This window comes from Chelonia mydas, chromosome 1, assembly GCF_015237465.2.
Source record: "Chelonia mydas isolate rCheMyd1 chromosome 1, rCheMyd1.pri.v2, whole genome shotgun sequence".
NCBI classification, from domain to species: Eukaryota; Metazoa; Chordata; order Testudines; family Cheloniidae; genus Chelonia; species Chelonia mydas.
The window spans coordinates 187,175,220-187,197,185 of record NC_057849.1 but is presented as its reverse complement, the minus strand read 5'-3'; the positions used below and the strand labels follow the sequence as shown (position 1 = coordinate 187,197,185).

The 21,966-nt window shown below is 41.5% G+C and overlaps 1 protein-coding gene across 1 annotated transcript in view; it reads left to right on the top strand.

Annotated features, from left to right (window-relative positions):
- Window positions 1–21,966, top strand: part of EPHA3 (EPH receptor A3) — a 713,608-nt gene that overhangs the window by 388,488 nt on the left and 303,154 nt on the right. The gene's annotated exons all lie outside the window — the stretch shown is intronic.

Genomic DNA, 21,966 nt, shown 5'->3' with positions numbered 1-21,966 from the left:
TATAGAATTTTCAAATTCCAGTGCTAAAAGATGCTCCTGGGAGATGTGTATAAAAATCATATATGTATAAAAATCAGATGAAACAATAAAGGGCTTAAAAGTAAGATATTCTTCAACAGTTAGAGAAAATAGTGGCTTGCTACTGCAACGCTTCTGAATAGTAAGACTCGGAGAATGAGTGCTGACCAATGGTGAGGGAAAGGGATCAAATGCATAGTAATAGCCTTCTAGATGTTTATTACCAATCCATTGTTTATGGAATATGACAACTGACCAGAAGGTTGGGGGCTAGACTAGGGGAGGATAAAAGAGGAGGAAGAAACACATGACTATGGTTGGAGAGGGCCTGAGAGCAGGGAACTAACGAGACTGTCAGCTAAAGATAAGTGCACACTTTGTATTTTCTTGTGAATTTAGTGCTACGTTTTCCATGGACAAAGGTCCATTTGCATGTGCAGAAATAGAAACATTTATGTTCAACTACCACCATGGTGCTCAGACAAATCCGTTCATTGTGTGTGCGTTTGGATTTGTATGTGTAATTTTAATGGAATGCACAAGTGTGGTGTCTGAATGCACTTACACACTGACTTCAGGCTTCATTCTTTGAAATTATTATCAGATTGACAGCTACGGAGGCAGAATTCCTGTAGATTTCTGTAAATCCTTTTCCTCATACCATGTATCCAGCATGCACTAACCCAGATAAAGAGGGGTCAGCTCTAGGGGTGAGAAAATAATTGTCTCTTGGAACTTTCAGATGTTCTTTTCTTCTGAGAAATATCAATTGAGGTGTCTTCTTTGCAGTGGACACTTTTTTATATTTCCGACCATCCACAAAACTCACTTTTGCTGGCAGAAGCCTGGGGGACTTCGCATGTATAACAGATCCTGGGGACTTTAATAAAGAGAGCTTCTGGCAAAAGGATGAGAGGAGGAGAAAAGTGAGAGAAAAAACTGAAGACAGATTATACCCTAACACCAAAGAAGCCAAGGTCAAAGAGTAGTTGGGGACTTGAACCCTGGGAAATTCAGCCTTTGCGGGATTCTAAATCTAACCTCTTTGTTACACTTTATTTTAATACTGGATTCATGGGTCACTGAAGAGATTTTGGAAGCCTTTATTAACAGAATTCAAGTGTCTGTTTTTTCAAAAATTTCAGATTGTTCCTGGGTAAGGATTTAAATCTGGATGCTTTTGAATAGGTTCGTGAAGTATACAGTCCAAATTTTACCATATTGGGTTGCTAAAATGATTTATTGGATTCAAGTCCTTTCCAGGTGTGTAAAGAATTAGTGTCTTTTGACACTTCAGTTTGAATCAAATTTTCATTCCTGTGACTCTACCAAAGCCTTGATTTATAGTTGCTCAGCATTTCAATGTACATGCCAAGTATCTATCTGAAGTTGGAGAGTTCCCTTATTTTCCCCCTCTAGGTCTTGACTGTCTCTATAACCCCATTGCTTTCTCTTCAAATTGCACTTTTTTTTGTTGAGCCTGTCGTTTAGCATAGCTTTGCCACTCAGTTTAGTTTTAAACTTCTGTGGAGCTCTTCACTGGAAATGTTTTTTGCAGTTTGGCCCTATCATCTGTTAGGAATGTGATTTAAGTTTTCATTAGCTGGTATTTTCAGTGGCTTTTTGTATTTGTGCTCATTTTTTTAGTTTTTCTTTCTTTAAAATTTGTATTAGCGAGGGCTATGATTTAGATCTTAGTGAATTTATTTCACTGAAGTTTAGGTCCTTCACACTTACACGAGGCTGAGCTAATGGTAAATCTGCCTAAAGTGTCCTCTTTGCGTCTAGTGCTGCAAATATAGAAGATCAAGATTTGTGTGCATTTTCTTCAGTAGTTTCTTTCCCAGTAGCACTGATGACACTGTCAAAGCTGGGGCCTTAAGCAAGTCACTTAACTGCACTGTAAGAGTTCTTCCATTTATAAGATGTTATGAATAATGTAGTTAATGTTTGTTAAACGCTCTGATTAAAAGCACTATATAAGCATTATTGTTAAAACTTGGCAGTTGAGGTGTGCTGTAAAAATGTTGGGGCTCTGCTTTCTCTTTGCTTACAATAGCGGATGTAAATTGAACACCAGCAGAGATGTGTTCTTTACAGGCAAGCTGAGGGGCTGATAATTTTTTTGACTTAACAGTGGGAAGACCTTAAGTAGTTGCCAAACGAGACGCATATTTGTAATATCAAGAAATATTAGTAATTCATCCAGGTGTGAGAATGAATCTGCAGTTCAGACAAACTGTAGATGTAATCCTTTCAAAACCAACCAAAAATAAACAAACAAAACAGAACAAACCCACCATCCAAACTTCTTCATTACCCAAATGAACAGAGAAGTTTTCGATGCCTTCATCATAGAAAGTCCTGCTATCTATGGAGATGCATCTTACAATTTCTTTCTTCCCAAATAAGCCCTCAAACATCTGAACAAAGAAACTAATGCTTTTCCTCTCATCTCGCTCCTTGCCCCTACTGTTTTTAATAATGTATGTCTGACATGTTAACAATCAGGCACATGTGCATTCATTGTTGTCTGATCTCAGCTGTCTGATAATGGCTTAAGAGGGATGATGAGTGGAGTCACACACCAAGAGTCTCCTTTGTTGATGGTGTAACCAGGAGTGCATTTCCAATTTGCAGTTTGGCTCTGGGGCTTCAGAAGTGTTACATATATTTGGTATCCGCTTGGTTGCCTGCCACCAAACTACCAACCTTAGAAGTCGACATGCTGTTGTTGTGGGGCGCAAGAATAGAAAGAAGACTGACTGTGTTTGGAAAGTAAAAAGAAATGTCACAAATTGAGAACTTCCCTCTTGCAAAAATATTGGGCGTGCAAGACTGGGTTTGTGAAAGAGGGGTGTGTGTGTGTGTGCATGTGGATGCATGAACATACATTCCTTTCTTTCACTAACTTTCAAATGACAAAACCATTCCTCGTCTGACTCCATTGCTTGTTATGGATTTAAACCAGGGATCAATTTGACCCGCTCCCAAACTGTTTCCTCATTAGCTCAGAACTCCTTTTGGCAAATCTTTAATCATTCGGAATCAATGAGATTTTAATTCTTGTTTGGCTTCTGCCCTGCAAAGTTTGAGTCTGAAATCCCTCTGCTTTAAGCAGCAAAGAGTGTGAGGTTTTTTTAGTATGTGTCTGACATGTTCATGAAATACTTTGTCTGTTAACCACCTTCACTGAATATTCAAAATTAACAAAAACAGATTCAGGAGTGATTTTCTGAGGCTAACAAGCTGGCAAAGCCTTGTTTTGCTTGGAATTATTGAACTACTTATTCAATTCTTTTTTCTTTTGATATTTAGCTAAGGAACATTTTATATTTATTTATTTATATATATAATATATATATATATTCCATGTTACATGAGAGATGAATTGGACCATGCTGTTTGATTCCTTGTTAATCGAGAATAACTGGTTGCCTTAATGGAATGATCTAACCCAATCCTAACAGAGGTAATTGGTTTGATCAATCACATTCATGCTCCCCAATATAGGTGCATGCATATAAATGTCAGACGTTACAGTAGACTCAGCACTACTTCTTCGGAGATAATTTATTGGCTTTATTTCCTTGTCATCCACTAGTTTTTAGCTGTAGCTCATAATGTAGCCCCCTTTACAAACTTAATATTACCCTCCTGAGTTAGATTTTTAAATGGACAACTCAATATATACCACACTTACAGTGGGGGTATCTGTGTGGATAAATAGCATTTCACTACTTCCTAGTTCTACTGCCTTTGTTTAATCTCTTCCTTACGATGCACCAGCAGCTCTCAGTTTGAAGGGTTAAATGATGCCAGTATCAGAATAGGATACTTAGAATTTAGTATGCAGTATGTGTATCTTTGAGCTTCCATGAATAAGAACAAAAGGATACATTTACTATACAGCAATTTATTGAAACCTATTTAAATTAATATTTGAAGAGGAATAAACAAATCAAAATGAATAACCACCCATAAAACACATGATGAAATACTGTATCGGAGCTATTAAATTAATAAGCCTGCTATATGCCAATGCATCAGAAATGAATAGTGACTTCCAAAGGGAACTTGTTAATTGAATACCTTTGAACTTAAAGTATACACGCTTAAGCACTCATTGTACCTGCTTCTTGTGGGAAATCATTTCACCTGCCAAATGCCTGATCAGTTGGTTTTAATCTTTTGCATGCAGAATGATTTCAGCACAATCCAAAATGGCACTAATCCAATAAGGCTGTATATTCTAATGTCCAGTCTAAATGGCTTTATCTTTCCAAATAGCACATGGGGAGGTGGGCCAGGGGGAGGGTGTGAACCTGTGCAGAAGCAGTGCTGGGCAATATTCATGAGACCAGCCCTACAAGGTGTGGGGATGACATTCCATAGCTAGTAGCAAGCATGTTTGACTGGTACATACCCCTCTTCAATGAGTGCATGGGGCTGTTCAAAAAGGTAGTACAAATACAGTCAAGGGCCTCAGTACTATAAGCTGATCTGGGCAAGAGGACCTTAGACCAGTGGAGATACCACTGAAGTTGAGGTTTAGGGTTTGCCTGTAGGGAACAGCTCACAGCATTATAGCCAAGGTGAGCAACTGGGCAGGGAAAGCAATTGTGTCCCTAGTTATTGGCCGCAACTGACAGTCAGCATCCATTATTGACTGCAGGATTGCAGCACTGAGATGTGGAAGGAGCAAAGGGAATGAGGAATGGCAAAATGCTTGTGTGGCCATGCCGTACTGTGAAATGGGAATATGCAGGAAAACAAAGCTGTGGATAGCCAGCAGTGCATGGGTGGAAGGAATGAGACTGGTTCTCACAGAAGAAGGGAAATCTGAATCAGCAGAGATTAAACCCCCAGCCCAAGTAATTCACCATGAGAAGAAAATGGAGAATATGAAAACTAATATTTTTAGGTTTCCACTAACTTGAGGTGCCTCTGTTTTTGGCTCCTTAGCTTTCTGCAAATATCAACTTATTCCAATTCATAAATTACTTCGCACCTCTGAGAAATGGGCGCCTGGTGTCTCAGGTTGGACATTCAGAATTAGTAGTTACTTTCTAACAACTTTGTCCAGAATTCTGCTCCTTGCTGCCCTCTGGGATGGCTATTACTCGCTGTTCTTGGAGTCCCTATGCCCCTTTTCACTTTGCCCCAGCATGACTTAAAGCTGCCCCTCTCACCAGTTGGAGAATAAGGTATACTGGAACTTCATTCTTCCATGCCTTCTTCCCTGTCTCCTTCGGGTACACACCTCCGAGTCCCCTGATGCTGGGTGACACAGGAGGTGGCAGCTGGGCTGCAGAGCTGATGCGGGAAGCAGTAAAGCTGCCTCCACCTGCTTTAAGCTTGTAGAGAATCTCCTTATGCTGGCCAAATTACCCAGCACAGATCCCTGGTTGCTTTAAGTTTACTTTGCACCACTTATGCAGTATGAAGTCAACTTAGTGGACCAGAGAATCCAGCATTAAAATTCTACCACCATACAGGATCAAATGTACCACCTGCTAATATAGTTATTTACTGCCAGCACAAACGTTCCAGCTCTTGTCAACTCTGCTCTTCCAGTGGAGCTAATGAGTTTGGTAAAACAGCATATTGAAAGCCAGGATCACATTTGTACCATAATTATAATTAATTATTGCCTTTCTCACTCACCCTTCTCCCTCTGTTTTTTCCCTGAATGTGTTTCCCTTCAACTTGCTTTATGTTTACAGGGTATTTTTTCACAATAGTGCTGTATTTTAAAGTTTGTTTAAAGTATACTTTACCTGATCCCGTCCACCCCTAGGTGTCTGGCAGGGCTTGCAGTTCTGTTTAAATACAATGAAAATTGTATCAAAATTTATATCCTATATTTTATTACTATTTATTTCATAGTTAGCAGTGCAGGTTTTGAATAGAAAAGACTGTTGAGCTGTTTTACAGTTAATCATACATGGTATTGGGACAAGAGATGTATGTGTTTGAGGAAGGGATTCCCATCCTACCAGCCACTTGAGCTGGTTGTATTCTACGTGTGAGACCATACCAGTACCCACAGTGAGCATGATAGAGTTTGCATGCTCTTCTTGGCCTCCTAGTGGCTAGCTAAAGAATCACTCCAGATTTTGGTATCTGGAGAAACAGGCTCTGTTTCTCCATACTGTTAACAATTAGTTCAGTGGCCTTGCACTGGTGTAAAATTGATGTTCCTGTGGAAAATTAGATCCACCGTTATCTTTAAAACAAAGGGGGTGAAGACAAGTGGGTTGCTGAAGATGGTTGGCACTACCCAAAAGATAGCTCTAGGGTGGATTTATCATAACATCAAAACAAACCCTAGTTCCCCCTTTGTCTTTGGCAACTATCAGTTTTTGCTTCACAGTTCTTCACAAATTAGCTTTCAGATACAGATGTCACCATTTCCAAGAGTAAACCCAGTTTCATGGCAAAATTGGTAACATTCTGCTCTCTGTCAAACAAAGGTTTCTCTAATTTGCCCTCGGCAGAAATGTCACCTTTTTTGCAGAAAGGTGATTGATTCCTATCTATAATAATAAAATGTTGTCTTTGCCAAAAAACTGAGGCAACAATAAAGAAGTATATTTTGGTGCTTCCTCAATGTGCAAACCTTTTTGTCGTTGTTGTTTTTTGTTTTGAAGACTTCATTTCACAGCTCTAATTTTTGGTGATCACCTGAAAGGTAACACTGGCCACTCACTGAGGGGCCACAAATGACCCCAGGCTTCATAGTGAAACACTGACAATTTGTAGTTTAAGAAAGCTACTGTAGCATCCACCTCAATCCTGCTGCTCTGAGCCACCGTCAGATTAGTATTCTTCTTTCCTTTGGCCTTATCTACACTAGTATTTTCTAAAAATTTCCTGCCATGCCCTAGCATGGTGGTACACTAACATTTTAACCACTATGTCCTTCAGACCTGTCCAGAGGATGTGGTAGTGGGAGCAGCATGGTGTAGTGCCTAGGGCACTGGCCTGAGAGTGTGGAGACTTGGGTTCCATTCCCGGATTGGCTAATGAACTGCTTTGTGATCTGGGGCAAGTCACTTCATTTCTCTGTGCTTCTTTTCCCTCCTATCCTTTGTCTTGTCTGTTTAAATTCTAAATTCTCAATGGATTTGTGCTAGAAATGGCCCACCTTGATTATCATGCACATTGTAAGGAGAGTGATCACTTTAGATAAGCTATTACCAGCAGGAGAGTGGGGTGGGGGGAGAGAACCATTTTTTCATGGTCTGTGTGTATAAAACACATCTTCTGTATTTTCCACAGTATGCATCCGATGAAGTGAGCTGTAGCTCACGAAAGCTTATGCTCAAATAAATTGGTTAGTCTCTAAGGTGCCACAAGTCCTCCTTTTCTTCTAATGGCAGGTGCTATCTTTCAAGAGTGCCTAATTCGAAAGGGCTCTAATCCGGGTTGTGGTCCATAGACTTTACTGTAACACGAATAAATGATGATAGTTAAAACACTAATGTGTTGTCTGCCCAAGTGTTCTCGCTGTTAGTAGGATGCACTTATAAACACAATGCTGGGAAATTCTTGGAAAAATACTACTACCAACTAGTGTTCCCTTTATTCCTCCCCCCCCAATCTATGTGGAATGAGAAATGATGAAAGCACAAGTTTAATTCCTAAGAGGGCAGTTGTACTCCAGGGGAAAAATCCTGTAAATAAAGCAATGTCGAAAATGTTTATGCATACAGAGTGGGACTCAGTGTCTGATCTGTAATAAGCAGAAGTAGCAAAGAGAAACACAGCCTAGACATTTGTGTGGCTGTACAGGCTCCCTGTAGGTAAATGTGAAATGTGCAGTGAGATGCTGGAGGGAACTTGCGGGAGTCCCTTATTCCAACCTGCCGTTCAGTTTTTGTGGCAGAATTTGAATCACTTCCCTGCCTCTGATGGAATCACCCCCTGCCAAAGATGATTTATCCTTTCGGCCCATAAAAATACTTGTGGAGAGCAACATTTGCCCTTGGAATTGATAAGATTGCTCCTCAAAAACATACATGAGGGACTGAGAGCCTTGGCCCCTCTCAGCAAGGTCTCTATGCCCAACCATTTCAAATAATGCAAGTTAAACTCTGTGCTTGTTCCATCACTGTACTCTGCATACCTTTCAGGAGCTGTTACATTAGAGAGCTTGCAGTGGCACAGATGTACTGATGCAGCTGTGCCACTGTAAGATCTCTCATGTAGCCCCTCTGTGCAGATGGGGGAGAGCTCTCCAGTCGGCATAATTAAATCACCCCCAATGAGTGGTGGTAGCTATGTCCGCGGGAGAAGCTCTCTTTCCGAAATAGTCCTGTACACACTACCACTCGTGCCGGCATGACTTGTCATTCAAGGAAGTGCTTTTTTCACACCCCGAGCAACATAAGTTTTGCCAAGATAAGTGGTAGTGTAGAAATGGCGTAAAAAAAAATCCGGCAAAGGGCACTTAATAAGGCTTTGCCAAATGATGTTGCATTCTTCTTTGATTATGGGAAGTTTTTTTTTAAGTGTGACGAGAAAATGGATAGAGCATCCAGACCTCCTGTGTCTGTAAATGCATATAATGAAAAGCAAGTCTGAAATGCCAGTGTATTCCACTCCTAATTTTCAGTAGTATTTAGAAATTATAAATATCTCCTAATTTTGCTCAAATGCACGTGTATTGTTATGTACTACATATACACTAGGTAAAATCAATATCTTACGTGATCTAGATTATGTCTGGAAATGCTATCAAAGGCTCTTGGGTCTGAAATTCAGAGTCTTATTCTTTCACTGGATGATATGGCCCTGAAACTGTCACAAGCTGCCTTGAACGCAGTCAGGCAAAACTTCAGAATATTGATTTGAATTTAGACACTTAAAAAAATGGAACTGTAGCATTAGATGGCACTTCCACTTGTATTGTTCTGATCAGATACAGAGAGACTGCACTTACTGGTACAAATTGAAATGACCATTTGAAAATCCCTGGACCCAATTCTCTGTTTTGTTGAGATGTGATTGATGCCGAGTGTGAGCAGTGGGACAAAAGTGGCATTGCGTTTCTCCATATTCAGGGCTCAAAGGGAAGCAAGAAGCTTACTGAATTCCAGGGAGGCAGTATCTGTCTCACTTTGGTATTTCATATGCGTGTTTTAGGGGAGTTACCACTATTTTCTTTTTCCATTTCAAACCCTGATGGAGCAGTTGCCCAAAAATGGCAGAAACAGACACATGGATTCAAGCACCTGACGGCTACACTCAGAATTGAAAGTCTGAAATGAAAAGTTGCCCACTCTACATTCTGAGTGAGAAGGTAAATTACAACCCATAATCGATAGGGACCACATACTGAAGGAAATCTTTCCTGAACCCCCTCTTCTGGCCTTCAAACACCCCAGCCTCATCAAGCTCATCGTCAGAAGCAAGCTTCCCACACACCAGGCCACACCAACTCAAACCAGCACCAGATCCTGCCATAACAGATGCAAAACCTGCAGGTATATCTCCACTGTTATGATGATCAGTACCCCTCCACAACACACCTTACAAGATCCAGGGTCCTTATCCAATGCACTAAATGCCCAACAACAACAATGTGGGTAAAACCAGACAATCACTGTGCTCTTAGATGAACTCACACAGAAAAATGATAAGACAAGAACATCCTGTCAACTGTGGGCGAACACTTTTCACAAAATGATTACTCCATATCTTATCTCTCATCCTCAGAGGAAACCCGCACAACAACTTCAAAAGATGAGCCTGGGCGCTTAAATTCATCACTTTGCTAGACACTAAAAATTATGGTTTTAATAAAGACGCTGGATTTATGGCTTCTTACAACAATTTGTAACCCAGTAATCCCCCTTTTTGTCCTGTGACTGCAGAGGCCACTTTGCCTTGAATAGTTTCTCACCGTAGGTGTTAACTACACTAAACAATCTGTCCCACTTTTTCGCTTAGACACACTGAATACCTTTACCAGAGCTGAAGAAGAGCTCTGTGTAGCTGGAAAGCTTGTGTCTTTCACCAACAGAAATTGGTTCAATAAATGATATTACCTCACTTGTCTCTGGGAAGGTAAAGTATGTTTATGATTCACTGCCCTACACAGATGCTGGAAGAGAAGATCGCTTTGGAAAATCTCTTAGTGATCGCACTGGACTCTTCCCTCCAAAAAACAACATGGTATACAAAACATATTGTCTTCAGGAAGTGAGAGAAAAATCAGGTGAGACATTGCAAGATTGGTGCACACAAACAAGTTTGCCAGCTTGGATTGTGAAAGGATGCAAATTTTGCAACATTATCATCCAGGCAATTCTTAGTAAGACAGAACTAACATTGGACACGCTATGAGACTGTTTGTTCTACATCCTCTGGGCCTGTGACTCTATGAGCAAAATGTGTGTGTGTGTGTGTGTGGTAAAGTCATGGAAACCTATAGTTACATCAGGACAAGTTTCAAGATGTAAGATTCTAAAAATCTCATATGTGGTGTGTTGTTATCCCACCCATGAGGATTCTTGGCTTGATCACCATTTGGGAAGAACATCATAAATCTGGCAAGAAAATATACTAGATAGAAAAAAAAATACATCATTGCATCCAGATAAACAGATTTAAAATTCAAGTCAGGGTAAGGGAAGACATTTGCTATGCTGCACAATGCAAACATACATACAACCAAGGTGTGTATTGCAGGTTTGTCGGGCAATGACTACAAGGAAAGACTATGCTGATTCAGAGGGAACTCAATATATTTATGTGATTGGAGGAGAGTTCATGGCCTGTCATAACCACAGTGCACTCTAACTAGAATTAGAAGGGGATAGGGAATCTCTGGGCTTTTACAAACAGCATTATCTAGAATGTGATGATAAAGGTGAAGGTAAGAAAAATGAAGTTGTGAAGATGAAATCTGAAGCCAAGTGAAGAAGCTGGAAGATGCTCTGAGACAGTAGAATCAAGACTTCAAGCAGCTGCTGACTGAAAAGAAAGTAACTGAAAAAGAACTCCAGTTGGTACCGGGAGGAACCAATAGTTTTAGAAACCCGAAGAATATAATGGTGCTTAATATATGTGGAGAATCGGCATGCAAGTGAATATTTGATGGCAAACATAGAGAACATACAAATAAAACTGCTATTGGAAGAACTCGAGGTGCATTGACAATCTATGGAGAACAGGCAGTACCAGTAATACACAAAGATCTTGCCTTTCATTCCAGGACACTGAGACACCATAAAAACAAACAAGCAGGTTGTTTATGGAGAAAAAAATTGCACAAAATGACAAAAGAGCCAAGAAAACTGGTAAATGTCCCCAAATAATATTAGGCCTACTGCATAAACTGTTAGAGGCTAGGCCATAAATCTGATAAAAACATTATGTCTGTACCTCTGTGTGTGCCTGCATTTACTTCCGAAAGATACCAATATTTTTGATGGTGTTACTGTGTGTTTTTAATAGATTTTTGCTTTCTCCAGTAACACAAATGCTCAGAGATAGGAGACTAGTTCTGGCTTTGAGTGCATGGAGGGGATGAAACAGTAAATCTTGTAGCCACTTGGAATTCACCAGTGGTATCAGTCAGATTTAAGAAAAAAAAAGTTTTTGAAAAAGCTGCCAGGACTGGTACTGCTACTGAGGTAAACAGCAGACTAATGCTTTTAAAATCTGATTTGACTGAAATCTTTCTCCATTCTTGTGGTAACACAGGTCACTCTGGATTTTCACTGCTGCAACTGAGAGCAGAATTTGATGCTATGCTTTCAGTGGGTGTGGTATGTCCATTGAGAGTTCAGCTCTATTGCCATTATTAACATCTGTTAATTTAGTTTTAAACTGGTTAAAATTAATTCACATAGCAATTGCTTTTTTAAACACTTAGGGGCTGTGAACTCCCCTCAAGCTCCTAAAGGGTGGAGGCTTCTAAAAAACCCAATTCCTCTGTAATGGTAGAGGAAGGAATTTGCAGTCACCTGTCTGTGCCTTGCAGCATTGGAGGAGGGGGGAAAAGCAGAGGGAGCAGAAGACCATCTGGCATAAAATTACATTATTCAAGGCCAATCTTGGAAGAAGCAAAGCAGGCAACTACTTGGCCCCAGTAGTCAAAAACTCGGCTCACAAATTTTTAATTGATAGGCTAACCAACACACAGCCAGCTACAATCATCATCTCTCCCAGAAGCAGCACAGGATGGGAAGGCAACTCATCCTTATAATCCCAACGGACAATAACTTCCCTTCCCTGCCCAGATCACGTACCAGGTTAATAAAATTCTTACATCTCAGTATTCATAACTTTATTACATAGCCACTCCACATCTGTCACAGAAGCTATTCTGATTCTGTAAGATGGATATTATTTTGATTTCTCCCTTTCACACTCTCTCAGAAATATGACAGATTCAGTCTCAGTGACATTCTTTGACAACTTTATTTTAAGTCCGTGATAGAAATGTCTAGTAAATTTGGCTTTCAACACTTTTTTTGGTACCATACTACTAACATGCATACATTTTCACCTTTGGTTAGTTGACAGCTCAAGAGACAGCACAGAGCCAATTTTGCAAACTCTTATTCAGGTGAGTAATCCCATTGACTTCATGGGGACTACTTGCATCAGGAAAGTCTTCGTGCAAAAGTAAGGATTTTCAGGGCTGGGCATAGGATAGCATAGCAGTGAAAGTTTACCAGTCTACTCTCTCTCAGCAGAACAGGGTGGGAAAAAGGTTGTAATGTTTCTTTTCTGTATGTATAGTACACTAGAAATAGAGGCCTTGAACCTCTGTACCTGCTGTCCTAAGATAGGCCTTTTGGGATAGGCAGCCCGGGAGAATACTCCTTATGATGAGGGATAGTGTTCCCATCTCTCTCAACAATTCCCAGCTTTTGTCTCATCCTGTATTTTGAGGGAATTCTCTGGGATTGCATAGAAACGCCAACCCCATTTAGAGTTAAGTTTTATCTTGACTGAACATTAACCAGGGCAGAACGTAAAAGGGAGCATGCATTCCAAAAGCCAAGTCTTCTTGCAAGCTCTGTTTCAAAGCTTAGCCACAGGGAAGAGAGGGCCTTAGATTTTTCTCCGACAATTAGGCGTGCGACACTTTGGGGCGCCGTGTCCTTCTGCTCCTGCCATCAGTGAGGAGAGGCAGACCCTTCACTACATGCTCTCTCGGCATCTTTTTCTTTCATTCGACAAAACAGTGCCTCTTGAGGCTCTTTTGTGATACTGGTGTCCCCATTTCACATATGCATGAAGACCCAGCTTACCCCTCATGAGCCTGGATTGAGTAAGGGACATGTAATGAGTGGAGCTGGCCCCTTGCCCCTAAGTCCTGGTTGTCTGAAGGATGGAAGAAATCCTACTCCTGACTTCTGGTTGCCAACCCACTTGTCACTGGAGGAGAGGAATATTCCTCTGGACCAGGAGCCTCAGCCCTGTCCAGGTAAGGGTGGGGATTGCTGACAAGCTACCTGGTCAGTACAGGGCCAATAGATTGGCACAGGAACAATGCTGGGAGAAGGCTGCCAGCTTGGTCGAGAGCATATGCTCCAGTAGGACGCAGGGCTGAACACAGCCAGTACTTGGGGCTAGGCCATGAGGACACAGCCATAGCCAGGCTGGAAGAGTGAATTGGACTCAGTGGAGAAAACCATGAGAAGCAGAGGGACAGATGGCAGAGACTGGGATCCACCACTCTGAGCTTACACTGTACCCAACCATCAGTGACCACCAGGGACAAAAGGGATGTTGTTTTGGGACAAATGGACAAAGGGTGGCTGTAGTTTGGACTCTTTGTTGTTAGATAGTGTTACTCAGTATATTTAATCATTGGGGACATGGCATATTGTGCTGCTGCTGGGATTGTATGTGTGACTCCCCATAGGGAACTCTGAATAGTCCTGTTTCCTGAGTTCTGTTGCTGCCCAGATAGTCACTGATGGTGCATCTGAGTGTGTCTTTCGTTCTGGGGTTAATTCCTGCCTCCCCAAAATCCATGTTGGCTATTACCTGTCACCCTATTATCCTCTAGGTGCTTACAAACTGACACTGAAATAATGTGTTCCACTATCTTTCCAGCTATGAAAGTTAGACTCACTGATCTATAATTCCCTGGGTTCTCTCTGTTCCCCTTTGTTAAAGATAGGTACTATGATTGTCCTTCGCCAGTCCTCTGGGACCTCACCTGTCATCCATGAGTTCTCAAAGATAATCGCTAATAGTTCCGACATTGCTTCATCTAGTTCTTTAAGTACCCCCGGGTGAATTTCATCAGGCCCTGCAAAGTTGACTATGTCTTACTTACATAAACAGTCTTGAACCTGTTCTTCCCTATTCCGGCTTGCATTCCTTCCCCCTTGTTATTAACATTAATTGTGTTAAGAATAATAAGAATTGTGTTATCCCTTTTAGTTGAGACTGAAGCAAAGTAGGCATTAAGCATCTCAGTCTTATGTGCAAGCCTGGTTCCAAAAGCTCAGGTGAATATTTAATTTCTACCTACCCACTTTCTGTAAGAATAGAAAGTGAGAGTATGAATGGTGTCATGAAATATGTTTATTTTTTAGTCTCTCTAAATTTGGGTCCTAAACTTGACAATATCCTTTGGAAGGAAGCAATGGAATGAATGACAGGCAACAGAACATCATTTCACCTTTTGATGTCCAATGTGGAAAGAGATGACATTTTCTTTATAAGAGAAATCTCCTGTGAACATTTGCTCCAGTCCTACAAAAATGTAGTGCTATCATTCACACTACTCTCGTCTCGAGGTCTGCCAGTACCTCTAAACATCCCCTTACTTTCTAGGATTCATATAATTTTCCAAGTTGAAACTTGGCATGCATGTGCCTATTACCATGACACTTTCTTCCCTTTGCATATATTTCTACTTAGTATTTCACAAGTGTTCATACAAACCAGTAATTCTTTTTTTCTCTTAATTTTTTCTGAAAACTGGCAATATTGCAAGTAAAGCTTATCTTTTATGACTAATATACATTTTTGTTTAGAAATAAATAAATTCAGGTAAAGTCAGTATAAGTGTGTGTACTCACTCATTTTTACTGCATACTTAGCAAATGATTCACCCTTTATGGAGAAGATGCCCAGCTTAATTGCAATTACATTTCATATGCTTTCCTAATATATTCCATTGCCATTTTAAGTCACGTGTTTTTCTTATTATGGAATTTGTATCTAGCCATTCCTTAATTAAGATTGCAGCTAAGTTGCTGTTCAAAGCTGAATTAATTTTGCTTTCTCTCTAGTTAATCAGATAGTCTTTGTGAATTTTCAAGTAATTATTATGTTAGAATTGATTAAATGGTTGAAGTTCAGTTTAAAATAAGTAACTTTTTATACTTCATTCATCCTCTTTATTTATTAGATCACTTCCCTTATTCCTTAGCATTCATCTGAGAAATGTTATGATGTTGGTGAATACTGTACAGCATGGAAAGCCTTAGGTGTTTCTTTCTTTAATGAATTTCCCATACAGTACTTAAAATTACCAATTCCAGAGACTGGCTGGCTCAGGGCATGGTAATCAAACATGCAGATTATCCCTGCCTGGTAACCAGTTCTAAGAGTGGATGTGGATTGTTGCCATTTGATGTGAGGGGCTAGTGTCACAGTTCAGGGCAATTGCACCTGTATTTTCCCACAGTGGTCCGGCAAAGGCACCTGCTTTCAGACTTCCAGCTACCTAGCCATTGCCTCTCTTGAGAGGAGACCTGCACCCATCTCCTTTTGACTGGGCTGGGGTCTTTCCAGGCTGCACAGTTCCCTGCCTATACTGTGGTATCCCCAGCAGAGACAGGCTCTCCAAGGCCAGCTGCTTGCTTTCTCTTCAGAGTTGGTTAACAGTTGTCATTGCTACAGTTATAAAAGGTACCATGTAGCACTTCTTATACATGCCTTCTTTTATTCTTAAGTTTAAAAGCATTACAGAGGAAATATATTTAAAAAATTAAAAAGTACATGCATTCTAATTAGGGTTGCCAAGTGTCCAGTTTTCGACCTGAACACCAGGTCAAAAAGGGATCCTGGTGGCTCCGGTCAGCACTCCTGACCGGGCCGTTAAAAGTCCAGTTGGCAGCGCAGCAGGGCAAAGGTAAGCTCCCTGCCTGCTGTGGCTCCACATGGCTTCCAGAAGCAGTGGCATATTCCCCTTCTGGCTCCTACGTATAGGGGCAGCCAGGGGGCTCTGCACGCTGCCCCTGCCTCAAGCACCAGCTCTGCAGCTCTCTTTGGCTGGGAACTGCGGCCAATAGGAGCTGCGGGGATGGCGCCTGTGGACAGGGCAGCACGCAGAGCCGCCTTTGCATAGGAGCAGGAGAAGCAACACGCCACTGCTTCCGAAAGCTGCTTGAGGTAAGTGCCACCCAGAGCCTGCACCTCTGACCCCCTCCCACGCCCCAACCTCCTGCCCCAGCCCTGATCTCCCTTCAGCCCTCCGAACTCCTCGGTCCCAGCCCGAAGCACCTTCCTGCACCCCAAACCACTCATCCTCAGCCAGAGCCCTCACCCCTGCTCGCATCCTTAACCCACTGCCACATCCCAGAGTCCCCTCATGCAACCAGAACTCCTCTCTTCTGGCCACTCCCCAGATCCTATGCCCCCCCCCACCCAAGCCTTCACCCCCACCCCCTCCCGCACCTCAACCCCCTGAGCTAGCCCAGTGAAAATAAGTGAGTGAGTGAGAGGGTGGGGAGAGCGAGTGACAGAGGAGGAGGAATGAAGTGAAGGTCAGGGCCTCTGAGAAGGGGCGGGTCATGGGCAGGGCTTCGGAGGAGGAGCAGGGCAGGGGGTGGGGAAAAGGGAGTTCAGTTTTGTGCAAGTAGAAAGTTGGCAACCCTAATTCTAATAAGCTCACCAGAGGTCACCGCAACTCTGACAAGGATTTTGTGAGGAACTATCCTTCAGACTTCCCACCCAAGGGGGATTCCTTGTGGTAGCAAGTTCATCGCAGTTTCAGCTCAAAACAAGCACCCAGTCTTATGAGGCCTCAGTAGGCCCAGTCCTTCCAACTTTACCCGAAGAACTTGGGCACTCTCTGGATCAAGGGTCCTGTCTATTTGCTGGATCAGGAAGGAGGGCCTGAGCCAGTTTAAAACCAGGCTATTTATCCAAAAGCCTCATCTCTGTCAGTCCCTGGCAAATCCAGTTTGAACTAGTATATATCCATGCCTCTTCAGAGGGGGGTCTTCAAAGTGTTTCTAACAGAGGAAGTATATTCGCCCCCCCCCCAGTAGAAAAGGTACATACAATCCCACAATAACACGTACACAATCACATTTTAATACAATGGACCCCAAAGGTATTCACCTTAATTCAGTAAGGTTTATCTTAATTCCAGAATGTTGGATCAGGATATTTTCAGTCTGTCACAGTGACGTTCTGAAGGGCTCAGCACCTAGCAGTTCTCATTATGAAACTTTAGGGCCAAAATGTTGACAATTGAACATTCAACCTGCTGAATTAAAAATAAACAAAAACCTGGCTACTTACTTTGGTGCCTAAATGGAAACTGAGCTCTTTTTAAAATCTGGTCTTGATTCTGGGTACAGTGGGTTTTTTTTGTTTGTTTGTTTTGGGTTTTGTTTGTTTGTTTTTTAAAGAAAATGTGGTCCTATGTGGCTTATGTTTAATGAGCTGGTGGTGTCGGTCCAACTTCTGGTGGCAAGGGATCCACCTCACAATATATGCCCAGGAATGGCATGAATTAGCAACAGAGGTTGAAGACTGAAGCAACATGCAGGCAAAAGCATCCTGTCACCCTTAAAGATGATCCCATCAGCACAAGGATGCCAATCATATTGGCAGGGCATCACGGAGAAGTTTGTACGGGTGCTGCTGTACCTATTAGATGCATAAATGGAGGGTTTCAGGTCTTCTAGACTGGTTAGACCTTTTGCAAAAATTGAGTTTACATTTGACTATGTGCTTTAAAAACAGTGATATTTATTTTGATTTTAAATCTCTAAGATTAGATGCAAGTTTGTGTGGTACAATTAATTAAAAGTACAAATCAAGCTCCATAGACATTAAAAAAGCCTTTTTGGAAGCAGATTGTGATTTATAGTCCCAGTGGATGAAGTGATTGATTATTTCTGTAGTTATTTCTAATAATCCTGTAATATTTTTCATCAGATAGAAAGTTGTTTTCCTATTTTGTGTGAGAGCATGCGGTCCAGAGCACTCTGCCCTTGTTTAGTGATCTTGCTCCCCCCACCCTGCATCGTCCTATTACAAGAATGTGTCATTTTCTTGTTTAGGAAAGAAAAATGTCTGAGATAAAATTTGTGTTTAGGAAGGATTTTAATCTCTAATGTATTTTAAAAAAAAGTATAATGTTGGCAGAAAACCGTAAATCATGCTTATGTCATTCTCTAGATTGATTTTATGGGAGCTAGAGAGAAGATCTTGCCATGTATGCTCTGTGATTATACAGAATACCAGTATAGACTATACATTTTGATATACTGTATTAAGAACAGAAGTTTTACCTTTCCTTCTGTTTGTGAATCATATATGTTAATCATTCTTAACCTGAGATTTATTCCTCGTCAATACATGAAATCCAAAATGGGATCTGAGTGGATTGTCTCACTTGATATTGTGTTCCTGATTGCATAAGTCTTCTACTGTAGATATGGTTACAAATCCAAAATTTGTTTTCCAGGAATAATATCTGATATTTGCTTAAAATAGTAACTCTCAATATTTGGAAAGCTGTGCTCCTTAAGCAAAATGAAACCACTTGCACTCCCTGCAATTCCATTGTCTGATGGATAAAAGCCTACAGGGGTGCCAACTCTCATAATTGTATTGTCTGATATTTAGGGGTTCCCCTCCCCTTAAACAGTTTACTGCTGGAATCAAGATTCTGCATGAGACTCACAGCTTTTTTGGGGGGGTGGGGGGTGGGGAGAACCCTGGAAATGTGACCCCAGTGCACCATAAATACTCAGAAACTAGAAGTCAAAGAAAACTTATCCCCACATATATTATTTAAAAAAATTCTCATTTTGGGAGGACATCCTGACTCATGATTTTTGAAGGTTTGAGTTTGGCAATACCATATATCTCTTAATTTATATATCTTCCATGACCCCCCCCCCTTCCAACCCCACTGTGGGAAACACTGATATAGATATTCATAATAATATCCTTCTGCTCCTATTTTACATGCTTTGAGCAGTGAAATAATTAACAATACTGACATTTTAAATTATAATTGGCCTTAAATTAAACACCCATGACTAAGGAAACTACTGCTTGAAAGCTATTGTTATAGGCTCTCTGCAAACTCAGGAAGACATTTCTGTATAAGTTACCCTCCATATTTTGAAGGCTCCCTTTGCAATCGTAACAGCTAGAGACAGCTACTTTTGGAAAGTCTGTCAGTCTGTCTCCTGGTGCATGTGGACAACGTCGAACACTCTGGGAATTACTGGCTTAAAATGCATTATTTCCAAGCTTATTCCTGCTGGTTAGCTCATTCAGTAAAAGGTTCCCAGAAATTGATTACTAAGTGGTGGAAACACAAGTGGAATGAGATGAATGTTTAGCTGAGTGAATGTGTAGGGATTGTTTGGAGGTATTCACCCAACTCAGGGTCTAGAAGGACAGAGAATCCATTCAGCTTTCAAGAACTGCCCTCCTCTTCAAAATAAAACAAAACTCAAACACAGGATTTTGCATCCTGTGTGGCTGTTTTGTGTATTTCCATGGTGTAAACTGAAGTGTGGTTAAATTTGTGGATGATGCCAAAATTAGAGAGAGGTAGGAAAGAGGGCAGAACCAAACTACCTTTTCTGTGTTATCTCCATGGAGCTGGTAGAGGACAAGGTATATCCCAGTCTGCTCACTGCCTGTCCTTGTGCCTCTCTGTCTCCAGCTACTCTACATGCACACTTACCTAACACATAGTGGAGTGGCAAAGGACTGTGGCAGATAAAAATGGCTTCTGTTAGGCCCATGTGTACTGTGTAAGCAAAAGGCTGAGAATGCCCCTCCTGCAGTACTGCATCCCACTCTTCTTTGAGGATATTCCCTTCTTTCTACAGCTCTTGTGCTGTGTTGCCTAACAGCCAACATGGGTTGGCACCATGTACACAACCATGGGTGCTACAGACAGCAGTGGCCAGGGAATCTTGCTGACAACCGTGACCAGCGGAGCTCCCAGGGACGTACATCTGTGCTTCTTGACTTACCTGTGTACATCAGCGGAGGGTTGACCCTGTGTCTTAAAGTACCGGATTGGGACTTGAGACTGGCTCTGCCACCGATGTCTTGTGTGACTCTAGGCAAGTAACTTAATCTTTCTGTGCTTTAGTTCCACATCTGTAAAATGGGGATATTTCCTTTCTCTTTATTTTATTGTCTGTTTAGATTGCAGGCTCATCCGGGAAGTGACTGTGTCTTTCTATGTACACGCAAAGCAAATGGATACACAGTCTTGGTGCAAATAATAAAAGTGCATTCAATCCGCCACTTCCCTTGGCCACAAGATGGCTACCTAGTGACAATGTGGGCTGCGTCCAAAAAGAAATCAAAAGGGTGACCTGCCAAAAGTATACATTCCAGAGCTGGCACAAGCTCTGTAATTGCTATAGGGAGATTAAGTAACCAAGGCAGGGAGGGAAGGTGTCCACAAGAGTGTGTCAATCCAAAGAGGTGATCCACAAAATGAAACGGTTCAGAAATTGTGGCTCTGTAGTGATCCCCTCTGGCAGACACATGGAGTAGCACTGATGAGCCCTAGCAGGAGCTGCCTGTAACTCTCCTCCGGCAGATCCAGAGATGGCCTAATTTGGGGCCTATGATGGGGGAAACAGAGCAGACATTTTAAAAAAAAAGTTGATTAAAATGATATGTTATGGGTGGAAACTTCTGATAGATCAGAAAGCCATAAAAGCCTTAGTGCCACTAAAACAAGTAGGGCTGTGGATAGGGGGACTAAGGGCTAATACACAGTAGTTTCCATAGGCTATCTCAAAGAGAACATAGTAATTGGGATATGAATTATCTTAGCCCCCAAATCACAAAATTCCTGAAGCAGAACAGGCTACAATTACCCTCGGCAGCACAGGGATTAAGAATGAGATTGACAATTTATATAATAACTCTGCCTTGGAAGTATTGAGCTCTGATAGCATTACTACTTTTGCAATTGTGTTCAGCCCAGGAAAGAACAGTAATTGAATATTATCAGATTGTAAATGGATGAAATGTTGAACTGAGAGTCCTGAGCTATGTGAATTATGTCATCCTTTATTGCAGAGGCCCTAGGAGCTGCTTAATGCAGCATGTGAAGGGGGTTGCTCCTGTGATTTATTAGTAGGTAGTGTGTGTTTGATTTGTATTATGCTTATTTTTACACGTGGCACCACAGAAAGATCACACTGTGTGAAGCCGTGAAGGAGCTGAACATGGTGTTATGAAGGAGCTGCTTGTGTGAATGCTGGACTCTGAATGTGTAACTTTAAGGCCCAAATATTTGTAACCAGATTGGTCTGGGACTTCAGGGGGAGTGGAAAGGGTCCTGAGAACCGACAGGCAGCAAGTGAATGAAGGGTAAGAGGGGCTCTTTTACCTGGGAAATGTACCTGGGATCTTTGCTCTTTTAAAAAGCAGAGGCAAGTGTGACTGCGACAAGGGTTTTTCTCAGGTGTGCTTAGGGATCTAAGTAGCATTATGGTTTGGGGTGGGAGGCAGTTTTGACCCACCTTTAACAATTATTTTTGAAGGAGGGTGACTAACATCTCTGCTCCTATGAGCCTTTGTAAATTACAGGTACGATTGATTTTCTCCTGCAGATGAAGTTTGCCTTTCCGCTCATTATCCTAGGGCTTGGAGCCCAAGGCAACTTTTATTTTGCACTCTGTTTGCTCTTTCTCACTCATCCCATTTGTGAGATGTTTTCCCATCTCTTCA